We start from the raw sequence: 17500 nt of genomic DNA, 5'->3' as shown, positions 1-17500 counted from the left end.
ACGAATGGGGAATGAGGTAAAATTAAGTTCGTTCACGAATGGGGAATGAGGTAAAATTAAGTTCGTACACAAATGGGAACTGATGTAAAATTAAGTTCATTAATGAGTGGGGAATGAGGTAAAGATCAATTCATTCGTGAATGGGGTAAAATTAAGTACATTCACGAAGATGGAATGAGGTAAAGTTAAAGTTCATTCGCATATGGGGAATGAGGTCAAATTAAGTTCATACACGAATGAGGAATGAGGTAAAATGAAGTTCATTCACAAATTGGGAATAAGGTAAAAATATATTAATTCATGAATAGCAAAAGAGGTAAAAGTAAGTTCATACATGAATGGGGAATGAAGTAAAATTAAGTTCATTAACGAATGGGGAATGAGGTAAAATTAAGTTCATACACGAATGGGGAATGAGGTAAACATAAGTTTGTTCAAGAATGGGGAATGAGGTAAAATTAAGTTCATTAACGAATGGGGAATGAGGTAAAATTAAGTTCATCAACGAATGGGGAAGAAGGTAAAATTAAGTTCATACACGAATGGAGAATGAGGTAAAATTAATTTCATACACGAATGGGGAATAAGTTAAACTTAATTTCATTCAAGGTCTGGGAATGAGGGTAAAATTAAGTTCATACAAGAATGGGGAATGAGGTAAAATTAGGTTCATACAGGAATGAGGTAAACTTAAGTTTGTTCAGGAATGGGGATGATGTAAAATTAAGTTCATTAACGAATGGGGAATGAAGTAAAATTAAGTTCATACACGAATGGGGAATGAGGTTAACTTAAGTTTGTTCAGAAATGGGGAATGAGGTAAAATTAAGTTCATTCAGGAATGGGGAATGATGTAAAAGTAAGTCCACTAAGGAATGGTGAATGAGGTAAAATTAACTTTATATACGAATGGGGAATGAGTTAAAATTAATTTCTCTCATGGATGGGGAGTGAGGGTAAAATTAAGTTAATACATGAATGAGGTAAAATTAAGTTTATCATGAATGGGGATTGAGGTAAAATTAGGTTCATACAGGAATGGGGAATTGGGAATGAAATAAAATAAAGTTTGTACGCGAATGGGGAATGAGGTAAAATTAAGTTTGTACACGAATACTGAATAAGGTAAAATGTTCTCCATACACGAATGGGGAATGAAGTAAAATTAATTTCATTCACGACTAGGGAATGAGGTAAAATTAAGTTACTCACGAATATGGAATGAGACAGAGGTACCGAAACCATCTGATATAGCTTTGACTAGCAAGGTTTATTTTATACAGTGGTTTCAGCACGTATTTTAAATACTAGTTATAATTATGGAAAGATACAAACATTTCTCACATACGCACGCACACACACACATTCCCGAATTATAGCGTTTTTGTGTTCATATTTTCCTATCACACATGACAAAATCAATTGCCATATGGGAGTCGTCAGCATAGCTATTAATCTTTCTTAGCAAAATTTCCTGCGGAAAGTGATAATTGCCAATTTTTTTTAAGGGGCATGGCAAGGGGTGAGAGGAATAAGCACCCCAGTCTGCCTTTATTTTAGCAATTATGAACTCTTTCGCACGCGGGCTTCAACAAGGATTCTCTCTCTCTCTCTCTCTCTCTCTCTCTCTCTCTCTCTCTCTCTCTCTCTCTCTCTCATGAGGCAGAAAACCTGACTTCATAGCATATAATAATTGTGAACAACTTGCTTGGAGAATGAAAAATACTTTTATACATGGTATATGTTATCTTTTACTTTTGTATTATATTTCCTTGTGTATACCCTACAGGCACGCTTTCATATGAACAGGTTTAGAGTATTCCGCTGCCTTTTTAAATTTATGATAAGTAAGACGATACCTTTTTCCTTCCATGGTGTTATCCATGTTTTTTTTCTAAATTCCTAGTTAGGGAACAGATGAGTCACACATGAAGGGCAATATGAGTTGGAATACTGACCGCTGCAGTGCTCTAGGAATACCCACACGCTGCAGGCAGGAAAGTTACCTGTTTATGCTAATAATAATTATGAACACTACATCCGTATATAGAACTGGTACAATTACGATATTTAATACTGCATCACTTTACGAAGTATATCGTTCGGATCCTGTTTCTTTTTTTTATAGAGCACATGTTAATTAGTTCGAGAAATATTTTTACATGAAAGCAAGAATCAATTAAAACAAGTATAAATAACATTGCAAGAAAATTCCTGGTTTTATGCAGGTTTTGAAGTGTTTTGTCCGAATCATTATTAAATATTTCATTATGTTAATAGAGTATCATCTGTATAAAGAGCTTTCTGTTAAGACTTATTTGACGCAAATAATACATATGTGAGTGGAGTTTGGCACACTAATGTTATCAGATTATCATGTGTATAAAGTTCTTTCTGTTAAAAGAAAGAACATTATTGTAAGTTGGCAAGTAAGATATAATTATCAAAAATATTATATAATTCACAACTTCCCTTCTTAAACTAAAAACAATTACGCGTTCCTGAAAGGTGGTGAAATTCACCGCCGTATGAAGTTCGGCTGTCACGCCTGCAACGCCGAATGTTGAGTAGACCAATTTGGATGTATGATAACTTCTAAATCTTACGTATGCCAATTTTCTTTTTAATACTACCAGAATTGTTAAATTGAAATATAATTTTTTTTTTTACAAATATGAAGGAGAATTCAGATATACCAGGGAAGGACGTTTGTTTAATTGGTTTAATGTTAATGAGAGTTATATAGGCCTAGAATGAATGGTCACTGGTAACGTCATGTGTGAACGGAGTTATCGGTCGCACTAAACATCGGGATGTGAATAGCATTCATGAACTGAAAGTGGCTAGAAAAAACACTTTTATTGAATGCCGTATATAGGATAAACATAATTTACTGTTGTTTTTCTTGTGTTCGAAAGAATATATGGACTTTCCTTTTGATATTGTTGTTCTATAATTATATTCGAAAGCATTTATTGAGGTTTTATTAGTTAATATTTTTCTACGACATGAAATTTTTTAATATTACTTTTCAACCTCTTGCTCACTATCATATCAATATTATCTACCACCCATTAAGGATATTAATAATATATGGGAATACATTATTTTTAATTTCTGTTTTACCTCATTGTGGAGAGTATAAACATTTTTCTCTCAAGGAGTGGCTAATTCAGTCCTCAACCATACGGTTCAGAATTAGGTCAAAAAGACAACTCGAGGAAGCCATTCAACACAAATGATCAGTTATATATTTGCGTAACGGCTGTAAAAGAACGTATTATTGATTATGAAAATCTGATACCACACAAATACTTATTTACAAAATCATACTGCATATCATAGGATCCCCCGCCTTTCACAGACCAGGCAACGACCATTAGGCCTAGCCAAACATTTATAGGTTAATATTCAACATTTCGTTACCGGGGTCTAAGCGATGTCAGGCAGGGCAGCCGATCGAGGCTACGGCCTACCCCAACGCCAAATCAAAGTCCTTCGAAAAGGAGGCATCGTGCTTACCCCATATAAAAATGGGAAAAAGCACGTTAAAACGAAGAAGAACATTCAACATTTTTTTTTCATATTTTGATTATGACAAATAAACAAAATGTAATATATAGTTTGGTTTTTAACGCTGTATACGCAAAACATATAGGCCTACAAATTCTGAGTGCTAAAATAAAACCCTCTTCAGACCGAAAAAAATGGTGTAAGCCGAGTTACGGGAAAAAAATTAATACCCCAAAATACTTACGAAAGAACGATTATAATTTTAGTTTCCTTTAAATGGAATGTTATTTAGCTCGACTACCAGGATACTCACTGTCCTCGTAGTATCCACTAACGAGTGACTCGTTCGTTTGTTTTATGCCAAGCCAGCCTTTTGCAGGAACGAACTCCCGTAACCGAGTGACAGCAACTGTTACTTTGTCGTCATGGCACATTGTGCGCATGCACCACCTGACCACCGCTTGCTGAATAGTGCTATATGAATTTTGTCTGAAACATAAAGGAACTGATGCAAAATATTGTATCCGAATGTACCTGTCAGATCCTTGGTCACATGTCTCACGTCTTTGAAGGAATCTGATATATTTGGTTATGTTGAACACTTTTAAAAGCGACTTGGATTTTGAAGAAATGAGCAAACTTGAAAGCTAAATGAAGTGATGGAAAAGTAAAGAGATATTTATAAATTAGAAAATGAGAAGTGTGAAAGTATTAAGAAAAACAACATTGATATCGAATAAATCCTGTGATTATTTTCAGTGCGTGTAAAAACGAAACTTTGCCGTGACATCCCAATTCCATAAACGTTATAAATCCATCATTTACAAGAGCGTAACGTTGATATTAGCTTGTTAACATGAATATTTCTTGGTTATACAACAACAAACGGCATTATCTTTTGTCACGATTCGATTTTTTCCCCCAAAATTCCTGTGTCGTCTGTTATTCAGAACTGGGCATCGCGTGAGTTCAGGTTCCTAGAATTTTTATCCCCAATACACGTATTTCCGTAAATCACCTTTTTCTTATTTTTCTTTTTATTCGGCTCTCATTTTCTTATCCTTCAACAATTATTTTCCTCCGTTTTTCTTATTTACATTTGTCGTGAACATTAATTGGAAAAAAAATGTCTTCTTTCCGTAATTTTAATTACCTTCTGTTACCTCTTTCTGTTACCTCTTTCAAATGAAGACCATATTCTTTGGAAGCTTGAATTCCAAGTCATGGTGTCTGTAGGTGCGTTCAATATGAATAGGGTGTATAATAATAATAATAATTGCTATTGTTTTGGTATACTGTGCATATTGTAGCTTCATCAGTAATACACCTAGAATTGCCTTAATTTAAATGAGATAACGAAGCGTACACATGCCTGGAAATGATTCAAACAGAATTGGCAATTAACTGTTGTGAAATCTGAAGGTATAATCTCAATTAATAATTTTTGTCCTACCTTTAACAGATACGCTTGTGCTGAAATTCAAGAGCCAGACGGACAGATGTCAACATTGCGACCTAATTGTTCAGCAGCTGCTGAAAAGGTAAGTCCAAGGCCTTGCCACTTATCCGTTTTGTTAAGGAAATCTAAGTTAGTATTGCATACCTCAGTTCACATGCTATCATTTACGGAATCATTAGTAACATTAGTCATATTCATCGTTAGGTGGTTGTGTAATCAAAACGTGAATGTTAAAGCAAATACTGTAAATCTGAGTTCGCATGCTTGCAGTAATAGCGTCATTAATAACAGTAGTCATATTCATGGTTAGGCTGGTGTGTAGGCAAAACGTGAATGTTAAAGATTTGTCAGTAAGGAAGCGCTGGGAATATTGAGTAGTTATGTATATTTCTCTTATAGATTTTTGGTCTTCACGTAATTAATTAGAGTAGAAAATGTCAGTACCTTCCCTGATTTCCAGATAGTACCTTGACAGTAAAAAGTTCGGCATTCGTCAATTACTTACATACACACACACACGCACACACACAAATAATTTGATAGCTATTATTAAATGGTTGTAGTCATATCATAAGTCACATTTTGTAATAGCTGTAGTAATGATTGGAATTAGAATAAACGGGATAGAATGATTAAGGCGCACATAGACTATTTTATTGAAGGTAAGTAATGCTGAAGAGCTAATGAGTAAAGAAGTCTTATGAAATTAAAACACTGAGTATTCAAAACAGAGACATTGTTATTGCATTAGGAACCATGTCCATAACAATAAATAGCGGTTTACATTGGTTTTAGTAACTTTTTACCACCGGTTTTTGTCGCAATTTTTTTTTCTGTGTAAGACTTCATATTAAGTTTTCTCATGCGCGGAATTTTTTTTATATTTAAATGGGATGTTTTGTATCTGTAATTGAATTTTTGTGTATACATCCACTGCTGGAACAACGAAATAATACTCAGTTTAAATATGTAATATCATGTTCAAAATACAATTTAACCATTGTTGGTCATTGACGCATATAGGTAAATGAAGGTCTGAGTGCCTGCATTATTTAAAGGTCAAATTTCATTTTTAGGTAAAAAAAAAAAAAAAACGGTAAATTGTTTATTTTCTTGTTATTTTCAATTCTGGCAGCCATTATTGTAAAGAGGGGGAAATGGATGGAGTTGCTTTTGACAAAATATCAAGGGAGCTGCTGATGTTCAGCGCGATACTATTTTTATTAGTGTGCAATAACTAGAAATTATGTCGGAAGTTATTGTTTGTGGCACTTGCAATGTTTGTGTGTGTGTTTTACAGAGAGAGAGAGAGAGAGAGAGAGAGAGAGAAGAGAGAGAGAGAGAGAAAGAGAGAGAGAGTGAGTCTATGCAACTGTGGGCGTCTGTGTTTGTGCAACAAAGAATAATGGTTAGTTTCATTTTTATCTTTGTGACAGTCTTAAACAAATTTCGGAAAACATTGACGAATCGTAGCATATTTCCCATCACGTGTGCTCGAGATGAGATCTGTGACTCGTATTCAAAGGAAATGACGAAGCATAATATTGGTTCTTTATGAAATAACGGGAAATTTTTGCACGCATGCATGATAACTCGACCTTCGCTTGTCGTCCTTTCCAATCTCCGCTTGACGAGGCAGCCATTGAAAGGAAGCAGCGAGAATGGACAGATTGCATGACGTTTTTGTTGTCTTATGAATGATTTGTTCGACTCAGCTCACGATTCCGTGCCTGTACGAGACGCCATAAAGCCTCGTTTCCAGAGAAACGAAGATTTGCTAAAATAAGCTTTTTTTTCTTATATAAACAAACGAATCATTTTCGATTTGCAAATGCAGCCGATGTACTTCAACCTGGCTAGTGCACTGGTCGCTGGTCGCTCAGTTAGTCTCACCAGGGGTTATGAAGTTTGGTGAGTTGCAGAACCGTGAAGGTGATAATTGATTTTCTAAAGGAATAAATTGCCGGTGGTCGCGTTTGGTTTAAATTTAACTTGTCTAGTAAAATGAATACTCGATGAATTTTAGATTTAACCAAATTTAACTTCTACCATAAAGTAAATATTCGATTTTTGAGTTTGAATTCAGCTTCTAAAAGTTTGCTCAAAGTTTGGTATAACTAATACTGTAAAATAATGATCGATGTGTATGTTATGCATATTTCGTATACTTTAAAAAATGTCAATGCTTTTGAGGTACTTATCGTTAAAAATATCACTGGTTTTTTTCTGTTAAAACCTAACTTCTACAGTAAAATACATGTCGATGTGTTTGTTATATATGCTGCGTATATTTCAGATGAATGTATATGCTAAGTTTAACGTTCTTGGTGTCTAAGACTACCATGGCGGCATCAATGATAGGTTAGTGGGTCTGCGCTCAATTTAGAACGCCAGTAGCGTTGCCTGTTCTGTCAAGTACGAGTTTAATTTGATTGTAAAACATATTACGAGCACTTATTTTCTAATATGAAGATCTGAAAGCAGCAGATGGAAGGGAAAATGAGATTTTCTTCGTTTGTTTCATTTTTGGCAAATATTCATGGTTAAAAGGGTTTCTAGAAGATTTAAAGCACTTGGAAATAAGGCGAGGAATGTAACAGATGGTTAAACATTTCATTATGAGACTACGTAGTCTTAAGGCTGTTGTAGAAAAGCTGTACTGGATATTGTAACCCATAAAGGAGATTATTAGTGAAAATTTTATTGGAATTCTTTGCTAGCGCGCGCACACACACACACACACACACACATATATATATATATGAGAGAGAGAGAGAGAAAATCCTTGTTGAAACCCGCTTGCGATTTACTGCAGCTGGTAATTGCTTTTATTGATCGAGTTAGCGAATCGTTTCATTGCAGTGAAAGACGTAAATGCAAATTCACGAAAGATTTCTGCAGTCCTTTCTTTTATTCCTTTTTTATTTTTTCAATTTGATTATCACGGATGAATTTTCCTGACATATAATTATAACAACGTCACGTATGTTAAAGTGTATTTTTTTAATATATTTTTATAGTAAAATACTATTCCAGATATTTTTATTATTATTATTATTCAGTTGATGAATCATGTTCTTATGAAAGAAGCCCACAGAGGTCCTTGGCTTGAAATAGAAGCTTCCAAAGAATACAGTGTTCATTCGAAAGAAGTAACAGAAAGTAATAGGAAATACAGAAAGAAGAGATCAGTTATTACAAAAAATAACATGAATTGATAAATTAATATAAATGTTAGTAAATTATTTAAATGCAAGAAGAATAATTGCTTTAGGTTAGTGCGTCAATGAAGGTGAATTCTGTTGTGAGCATTCAGTCCTCTAAATATAGTCGCTGCGGAAGTATAAATCAGCAGAGGTGTTTTTGGCCAGACGTATAAATCACATTTTGTCAGACTGTGGACTTTAGCGATGCAATGATACCGAAACATATTTTGATGAACAGGACATTGACTGAACAACTTAAAGGACTAAGAGTGCATTCCTTGACAAGCCCCAGTATCTACACCTTCAGTTTACAACACGCATTATATTCGATGGAAGTAAAACGCAAGTCTTGATCACATTAGAGGCATTAGTAATTTGTCACTCGACTTTTCACTGACAAGCTTACAAATAGTTGATTATTCCCCATGCACATATCCATTATTATTCCAGTGTTATTACGGTAATTTTTTCCTTTAAAAAAATTAAAGAAATGGTATTTTTTACATCGAATATTGAATATTTAGCCGAAAGCATGTCTCCGTATATGATATCAAAAGATAATGAATGTAGGAAGAGCGTAATAATAGTTGGACCGATAAAAAGCATTATTGTTAGCTTGTGTATCTGTTCATTAAAAGGCAAGTATAAGTTTTTCCTTTAAAGAAAAATGAAAAGAAGACAATATTTCTGTAAGCTTTTCTTTCTGTGATAGAAAAATGAACTGATTTTTACGATGATATCGTATCCAATATTCGTTATGTCGACAACTTAAATAAAACTGGTACACCACTGAATCCATTAAGATGACAAAAAGAATGATTGTAATTATGCGTTCATTTCGGAATTTTTAATTTCAGGGAAGCTGTCTCTACTACTGAATCATCTCGTTCTCAAAATTCAGAATAATTTTATAATCAGGAATGTGAGTCTTATTATTTAATAATTAGCAAATATTTTTTTTCTAAATTATCAAACGCATTGCCGTATAACATAAATTTCTGTAAAATTGTTAGTTTAACTGTTAAATGAAGCAGTAATGCTGGATATGAATCATTTTTAAATGAGATATATATATATTTTTCATTGCCTAATATATTTTCCATATATTTACTGTAATTTATTGAAAATGTTTTTAATTGTTTTGAAAGGAAGTACTGATAGTAGTAGTAGGTAGTAGGTATTAATAGGACTAGTAGTCAGGAAGAAAATATTGAAAGTAATAGTAGGGGTAGAAATAAAAAAAAGTAAGAATAAGATTAAAAGGAGGGGAATTATTACGAGCGTCATGGGACCCACTACTCTCCCTTTACAACTCGGATAATTCCTGCTGTTACCAGACAGTACATTACCTTGCCACGACCTGTTGTTATGTGGGTCAACGCTTTTGAGCTGTTTTTGCTGTTGCTTTTTTTTATTATACTTTGTTCGCTTTCTTTCTGGGAATCCATTTTACCTGTTTTTCTGTATGTATGTAGTTATATGTATGTGTATGTATATAATATATATACACACTCACATATATATATATATATATATATATATATATATATATATATATATATATATATTATATATATATAATATATATATATATATATATATAGATATATATATAGATATATATATATATATATATATATATATATATATATATATATATATCCAAATATATTCAGACTTTATATATACTGTAATTAGAGATCGAAAATCGTTAAAATATCCTTTTCCAGGCAGCTGACGTCACAGGACGAAGTATATCCAGTACAGTATAGACAGATCGATAGAGTGCCTAGAAAGGCAGAATTGCTGGGGAAGTGTTGTGGTGCATTGTGGGGCCGTTTTCGTACCTTTGGCTACAATAACTAGATTTTATTTGAGAGAGAGAGAGTGAGTGGTACCAACCTTTAATCTGTTTGTTTTTGTAACTATTAGGAACAGCTTTGAATCAAGCGTTTGGAGAACGTTCGTGTTTTTATCTTTTTTTTTATAATCCACTTCGTCAGCGCAGGTGCATGCCAAAGTCGTATCACGGGGAAACTAGCAGAATACAGATGGATAATGCTATTCGAATATTTATGGCCTTGTCGAAAACGTATTCACGGAAACTTCTAGTGTTCATATTGTTCCTCCCAGTCTCTTAGATAGAAAACGGTCTGCTGAAATTACTGTAAGTACAAAGCGAAAATTAACACTTTGCATGGAACTTTGCTTTCTTAAGACTGATATTGTTATCAGTGCTTAAATGTAGGGAAAGTAAATTGCGCTAAAAAAAAGGTTATCACAATACCAATCAGTCCTCGTATAATAAGTCAGTGCACCCAGGCAGTCTTGTAAGATTAATTCATTGCATTAATCCTTTGGTTATTCATCTAAACAGGAGGTAAATCAGTCCACTTCAATGTCCAGGAATAACAAAAAAGAGAAGATTAGTAATCCCATGAATGTCCTAAAATCGATGATTACAATCGCTCCATTTTCTTTAAGTACTGAGAATATACCTGAGTGTGAATACAATTATTATAGTTCGTATAATGCTAACACAGTTTTACCAAAGGTTTCGAATCCCTTAATCTGTCTATCTATCCATCTATCTATCATGCCAGTATCTGCGGATATGTTGTCACGATACTGCTTGTATCTACTGTAGAACGGTTTTGGCTTTATTAATCACCTGAATACATTTTTTCCTTTGTATGTTGGCGAGTTAATTTTGTGAATACTGTCAGTTTTTTTTTTCTGAGCAGTTAATGACGGTTGTAGACGCATTCTCTCTGTGTTAACATATATACAAGAAATAATACTATTTTATGAAGGAATTCCCTTCTCTCTCTCTCTCTCTCTCTCTCTCTCTCTCTCTCTCTCTCTCTCTCTCTCTCTCTTTTTTTTTCTCACACACAATATATATATATATATATATATATATATATATATATATATATATATATATATATATATATATATATATATATGTATGCATGTATATATGTATATATTGTGTGCATTTATAAATACCATATATACATAAATACATATATATTTGTATGTATGTACTATGTGTTATTGTGTATATATATATATATATATATATATATATATATATATATATATATATATATATATGTATGTATATATATATATATATATATATATATATATATACATATATATATATATATGGATATATATATATATATATATATATATATATATATATATATATATGTATATATATATATACATATATATGATCGTTTATTTTGTCACTCATATTGTGCAAATAGGTGATTTACACCTATTGAAGCTTTGTACGATAAAAGTATATGGTTTATTTTTTACATTTCCAACATTACATAGCTTCATTTCTTATGGTTATTATGCTCTGTAAAATCTTCCGTGTTTAAACAGAATGACGATGTCCATTCTTTTAGTGTAACGGAATTCATGGTATTATGAGTACCCATTAACATGCATAGCATATCCATTATGGGAGGAAAGTTGGTCTATGTATGAATAATACCATTTTTAAAAACTTTTTATTCACTGTGTTGGTTGTAACAAAGTATTTGAGATATGAACTGGAGCTTTGTGTTTTATTAAAAGTACCGATTAGTTTTGTATTTCTGGTTTCGGGTGAGGTCACATGTTGCAACATTTTAGCCGTATGGTTCTTGAGGTTTTTATAGAAATATAGATTAATTGATCTATCTGTTGAGTGAAATTTAATGTACTTTTCCTAAGGTTTCAGAACTGTCGTCTGGAATTTGTACTTAAGATTACATAGATTATTGAACCTTTGGTAAAATAGTTTTTTTTTTATTGTTAACAAATATTCATAGTTTCTCAAAATGAAGCGACATAGTTAGCATTTTAGATTAGATTAATAAATGTATGTTAAAGAAACTTTGAAAACCAGGGGAAAAGAATGAACCTGAAGCCCTGTGGTGAAAATTTTGAACAAACAATTACTAAATTGAAAGCTATACAAATATAACAGGAAAAATTAATGACCGCCAAAGAAATTTAGAAAAAAAAATTAATAGAATAAACTTAAATACACGAATTAAAAATATTTTACAAAAATAATTCCATCCGGGAACTGCTTCATTATTTGACAGGCTAATGAAAACTTTGACATTCTAATTCTCAAGAAGAATTAAAATCACGATTTTCTATTTCGTGAAAGCGTGACACAGATATAAACTGAACGGAGATATTCCATCTGTTACATAATAAAAGGGAATTTTGGTATCGCCCACTGGTGTGTTCGTGTAGTAGTTTCCGAAGTTCGTGTTGTGTCTTGAGTTTAGAATGGGATTATAGCGTGCGTTTAGACGAATTGTCTTGGGCTCGGTACGGTTTGTGTGTGCACTTGATTTTTTTATATCTTTTACAAACCATTTTCAGTCGTCTAACATTTCATGGCGTTCGTGGGTTTATTCCGTATTCTTCTCTGAGACATCAGAGGGTTTTAATAGTCTTTGCGGCATGGTTGAATTTCCTGAAAAAGAAACTAGTTCAGCATTTGGAATCTAGTGGAATTCAGTGGTTCATACTTAACAGAAATCCTGTACATCCAACGTTAGACACGCGATGAATTTGTACGCCTCGATGCCTCAGTAATGAATATTATATATATATATATATATATATATATATATATATATATATATATATATATATATATATATATATATATATATATATATATATACATATGCATAGATATACACACATATACACACAGATACTTGCATACATATTCCCGCGTTCACCGTATTATCACTAATGGCGATTCTTTAGGAATCATATGATCTACAAGAAAGAAAACAATCCTTATTAGAGATGATACCTAGAGCTACTCTGTACAGGATAGATAGAAAGAGAAATTGTGTCGTGGACGTTCTAATTTAGAGTTTGTAATGAGAAATGTTTCGTTTGTATGAAATTAATTTGTGGATGTTTATTCGCTGAGCTCATCGAATTGGCAATATAATTTTTCATTACAAAATCTCTCTCTCTCTCTCTCTCTCTCTCTCTCTCTCTCTCTCTCTCTCTCTCTCTCCGTCCCTTGAGGGTGATGGAATGGAAAAATGGTACCGTTTCCTTTCTTTCGATCTTCTCTAACTTTTACCTCTCCGCGGTTAATCAGCCAGGTCACCTGTGTGTGTGTGTGTGTTTGTTTTTTCTTTTTGAGGGATAGACACCTTAAGTAATGCGATCAGTTTATTTTTTTTAGAGAATCGTGGTGCAGGTTTAGATGCATATGCAGTTTTCAGTACATAAGTGTTTCAGACATATCATTTCCAGAGATCTCGGCACTAAATAGCACCGAAAGGATTTCATATATGTAAAATTACTCTCTCTCTCTCTCTCTCTCTCTCTCTCTCTCTCTCTCTCTCTCTCTCTCTCTCTCTCTCTTAATGATTATTTGGTATTTATTGATATCTTCGCGTATTTCTATATCAATTTCTTTTTTTATTATAAGTTGACCAGATAAGTTAAAGATCTGCTAGAAACATTGGAAATCAATCGATGTTTTCCCAGTCATATTACAAAAAAATTTCCCCAACCGTATCGATCCCACAGTGGTATGAAATATTTTTCGTGAGTTTTACTGACATTTAAAGAATTGGCCCTTTTTATTTTACAGTTCACAGCAGCGTTTATTGACGCTCTGCAAGAGTCAGATCCAGAATGTGAAAGTTATGCTAATTTTATTACTGTTTGGCGCACATGGCATCACCTACTCTAACTCCAGTGAGTTCCTGTTCATTCAACACAGATTCGTACATTAATCAGATATTTTATATTATTCATATTTTCCTTTAATAACCTATCACTCCTGCGATGTCCTACTTGTGGTGGGCATTGAAAGGATTCCCATTAAGGAGATTTTGTGGGAATATCGGGTTGATATGATATTGGAGTATACCTGGTGACTCAGTCAATTAATTTGAAGACTAGAAATGTTAGTCTTTCGTAGGGCTCTTATATTTATACGCGGATTAATATACGATATATGATTAAATATCCAAGAGTGAACTGTTTTCGTTCATTCTGACCATAGCGCTGAATAATCCTCTGGTTCCTAGTGCTTGTTTTTGTGCCTAAATTTCATATTCCATTCCATTACATTCCAAAACTGGGTTAGAAAAAGCCTTTGCCTAAACTGGGGATGTAACGTGAAATATTCGAATATAGATAGATAGATAGATAGATAGATAGATAGATAGATAGGAAAAACTACTCCGAAAAATAGCGTTTGTGAATAAAAGATCGTAAAGTTCCTAAAGGAAAAAGGCGTCACAGTTGTCAGACAAAACTGCAGACGTAGGTGGCCGAAGGTTATTGACCCAGAATGACAAAGAAAAGAATACAGAGCGCGTACCGTCTTCTTTCTCTCCCTCATGTTTTATTTTTCTTTTCCATTTTTTTTTTTGAGTTCGTCTCCGTTTCCGTCTCCTCTTTCCTCTTTGGGGATGTTAATATGACAAAGTGGTTTCTTTCATGTTCCTCTCACGTTTTTATTACCTCCTCTTTTTCCTTCCCAATTAATTAATTAGGTTCCCAGAGGGCTATGTCTTGTTGAACTTTCGTGATTTTTTATTTCCTTAAGCGCCATTCTCACGAATTTTATATTTATGAACAGAATACGCGGTGCTCTTCAAATGTAGGCTATATTATACATAGTTATCAAATAGTGGGCTTTGTAAAGACGTGCCTGTACTCAGGAATTGTGAGGTAATTTGCCACTAAAGGATTGTGAAATAACTTAAATTTATATATATATATATATATATATATATATATATATATATATATATATATATATATATATATATATATATATATATATATATATATATTGTTACGTGTAGGGTCTTGGCTGATCATTTTATTATTCAATTTACGTAATTTTACGGCCCTGCAGACCAGAATACGCGTAACCTGCCACTTGAAGCCAAAAGTTAACCTCAAGACAGTCGTTAATTAGCCAAGGTCGCCAGTTAGGGTAATTACCCATAACAAAAAATATTCAAGGAATAAAGAATTGATGATGAACATCCTCAACTGCGGACACATACAAAATTTCTACTCATGAAGATAAACTTAGATTTGAAGCACTAGCGGTTTCTCCCAAACGTCGACGCTAGGCATACAAAAGCATTGAGACTTAAAACTGTTTTGCTTACCTAAATCCTAGGTATGTTACTGGAATAACGGGAAGCTAACAATAAAATAATTTAGCTTAATCTAGACTTCGTGAACACCTATACCATAGTGGTGGCTGGAAGGAAAAAAAAGGAAATGTGAAATACAGAAGAAGTACTAATCAATCGACAAAGCTTCAACAAGATGGACTTACCGTGAACGTCAATTAAGCTCTGCGCAAAGCGAGGACCTCAGGAGTCGTATTCTGGCAGTCTTCCCAATTCACTAATTAAGATAGACGTAGGAGTAAAAGTAATAAAGAACAAAGAATGCGTTCGGCCGCTCTCCGCGTGCACCCTGGTTCAGTGACCGTTTTCTCTCTGCGTGACCTGCGCTTCGTTCCCGCAAGGTGAGGCAGACGCAACATACCGCCCGGGCAATCCGACCTTGACAAGGCATCGCTGAATGCATAGAATAGAGGAAGATAGCAATTCCACCATAACTAGGGGTCATTAGTGTAAACCCTCTCTGAGCTTAGGTCCCTAATGCCATAGTATTTTTTTGTTTTTCTGAACTGCCCAGCCTATGCAGGGCGCCATCTGTCTCATATTCCTACAACTAAATACATCGAAGACGACCAGCATTAATATTTGTAAATATACATATATATATATATATATATATATATATATATATATATATATATATATATATATATATATATATATATATATATCACACACCTGAGACGTACTCACACACACAACCACATATATACTGTTCTGATTTCCAGTAACTTTATATCAATTTAGATATCAGAATCAATGCGAAAGGGCTGTTTGAGGGATAACGTAAAGAAACAGACATCAGTATTCTTTTCGCATTATGTTCCTTGTTCGTGTTCTTAAAATTTGGGGTTCAAGCTTTCAAAGAGTGACACCAAGAAGTTGATGCCGTTTTCATCCACTGATTGAGTTTGTCCTCACGTGTTCATACTTCGTAATAACTTTTATGTTCCTTCAGTTTGTCCTCACGTGTTCATACTTCGTAATAACTTTTATGTTCCTTCAGTTTGTCCTCACGTGTTCATACTTCATAATAACTTTTATGTTCCTTCAGTTTGTCCTCACGTGTTCATACTTCGTAATAACTTTTATGTTCCTTCAGTTTGTCCTCACGTAGAGCCTCGATGGCTCCAGTCGGTTGGCAACGGACTTAAAGTGAGGTCTGTGGCGCGGAGTTCAAACCGCAGCCGACTGATCGAAGGCAGACACTTTGCTATCCGTGTAGACATCCCGGGATTATATATGTAATCAACGGATAGGTTTGTAAAAGCAAATGGATGTTACAGACTAAATACATACACAAAAAACAAAGCCACTACAACACAGCTACAAAAAACATAACAAACATCTCCCACATGTCTCGAACTCTCGCCATACCCGCGCAATAACTTCTCGCTGCTGGGAAGAAAGGGCGTTGGGTCGGAGTATGATACATGAAACATACGTACCGGGGTCTAAGCGATGTCAGACAGGGCAGCCGATCGAGACCACAGGTCTACCCCAAAGCCAAATCAAAAAAGTCCTTCAAGAGAAGGCATCGTGCTTACCCCATACAAAAATGGGAATAAAAGCACGTTAAAACAAGAAGAAGTTTGTCCTCACGTGTTCATACTTCGTAATAACTTTTATGTTCCTTCAGTTTGTCCTCACGTGTTCATACTTCGTAATAACTTATATGTTCCTTCTTCATCTGCTTCTGCCTTTTCTGTTTTTCTTCTGCTTTTTCCTCTTCGAATAATTGTCATTCCACGATGATGACAGATTAGAGTTACACAGGAGTCGGGCGTTTCATTATTACGCAGGAGACTTCAAAAGAAACACGTCTCTCAGAGGCGCGCAGTAGCCCTTAAGAAATTAGAATATTAAAGACTTTTTTTAACTTCTTGAACCCGACTTCTTCTCTTTATAAATGTCAGTCCTTGCGGTGTTTTAAACTTACATAGTTCGTGTGCTTACTTGTTGGAATGTAGGCCAGGTGATAATATAAATAGCCTTGCATTAGCCCGGATGTAAAATACAACAGTTCAGTGCAAAAGTGAAAAGAAGGGGCCATACTTATTTGCTTATTTCTTGTTATCCCTTTGAGGGATGATTAATTTTATTAT

At 33.9% G+C, this 17500-nt stretch overlaps 1 protein-coding gene across 1 annotated transcript in view; it reads left to right on the top strand.

The window, feature by feature from the left end:
- Positions 1-4970: 4970 nt before the first annotated feature.
- LOC136843669 (octopamine receptor beta-2R-like) overlaps positions 4971-17500 on the top strand; it is a 413556-nt gene continuing 401026 nt past the window's right edge. Inside the window, exon 1 of the mRNA XM_067112233.1 lies at positions 4971-5054. The gene's annotated coding sequence lies outside the window, so the exon portion shown is untranslated. The remainder of the gene's footprint in view (positions 5055-17500) is intronic.

The sequence above is a fragment of the Macrobrachium rosenbergii genome, chromosome 12, assembly GCF_040412425.1.
Source record: "Macrobrachium rosenbergii isolate ZJJX-2024 chromosome 12, ASM4041242v1, whole genome shotgun sequence".
Taxonomy (NCBI): Eukaryota; Metazoa; Arthropoda; class Malacostraca; order Decapoda; family Palaemonidae; genus Macrobrachium; species Macrobrachium rosenbergii.
Note: the sequence above shows the minus strand (reverse complement) of the source record. Positions and strands in the feature narration are given on the sequence as shown.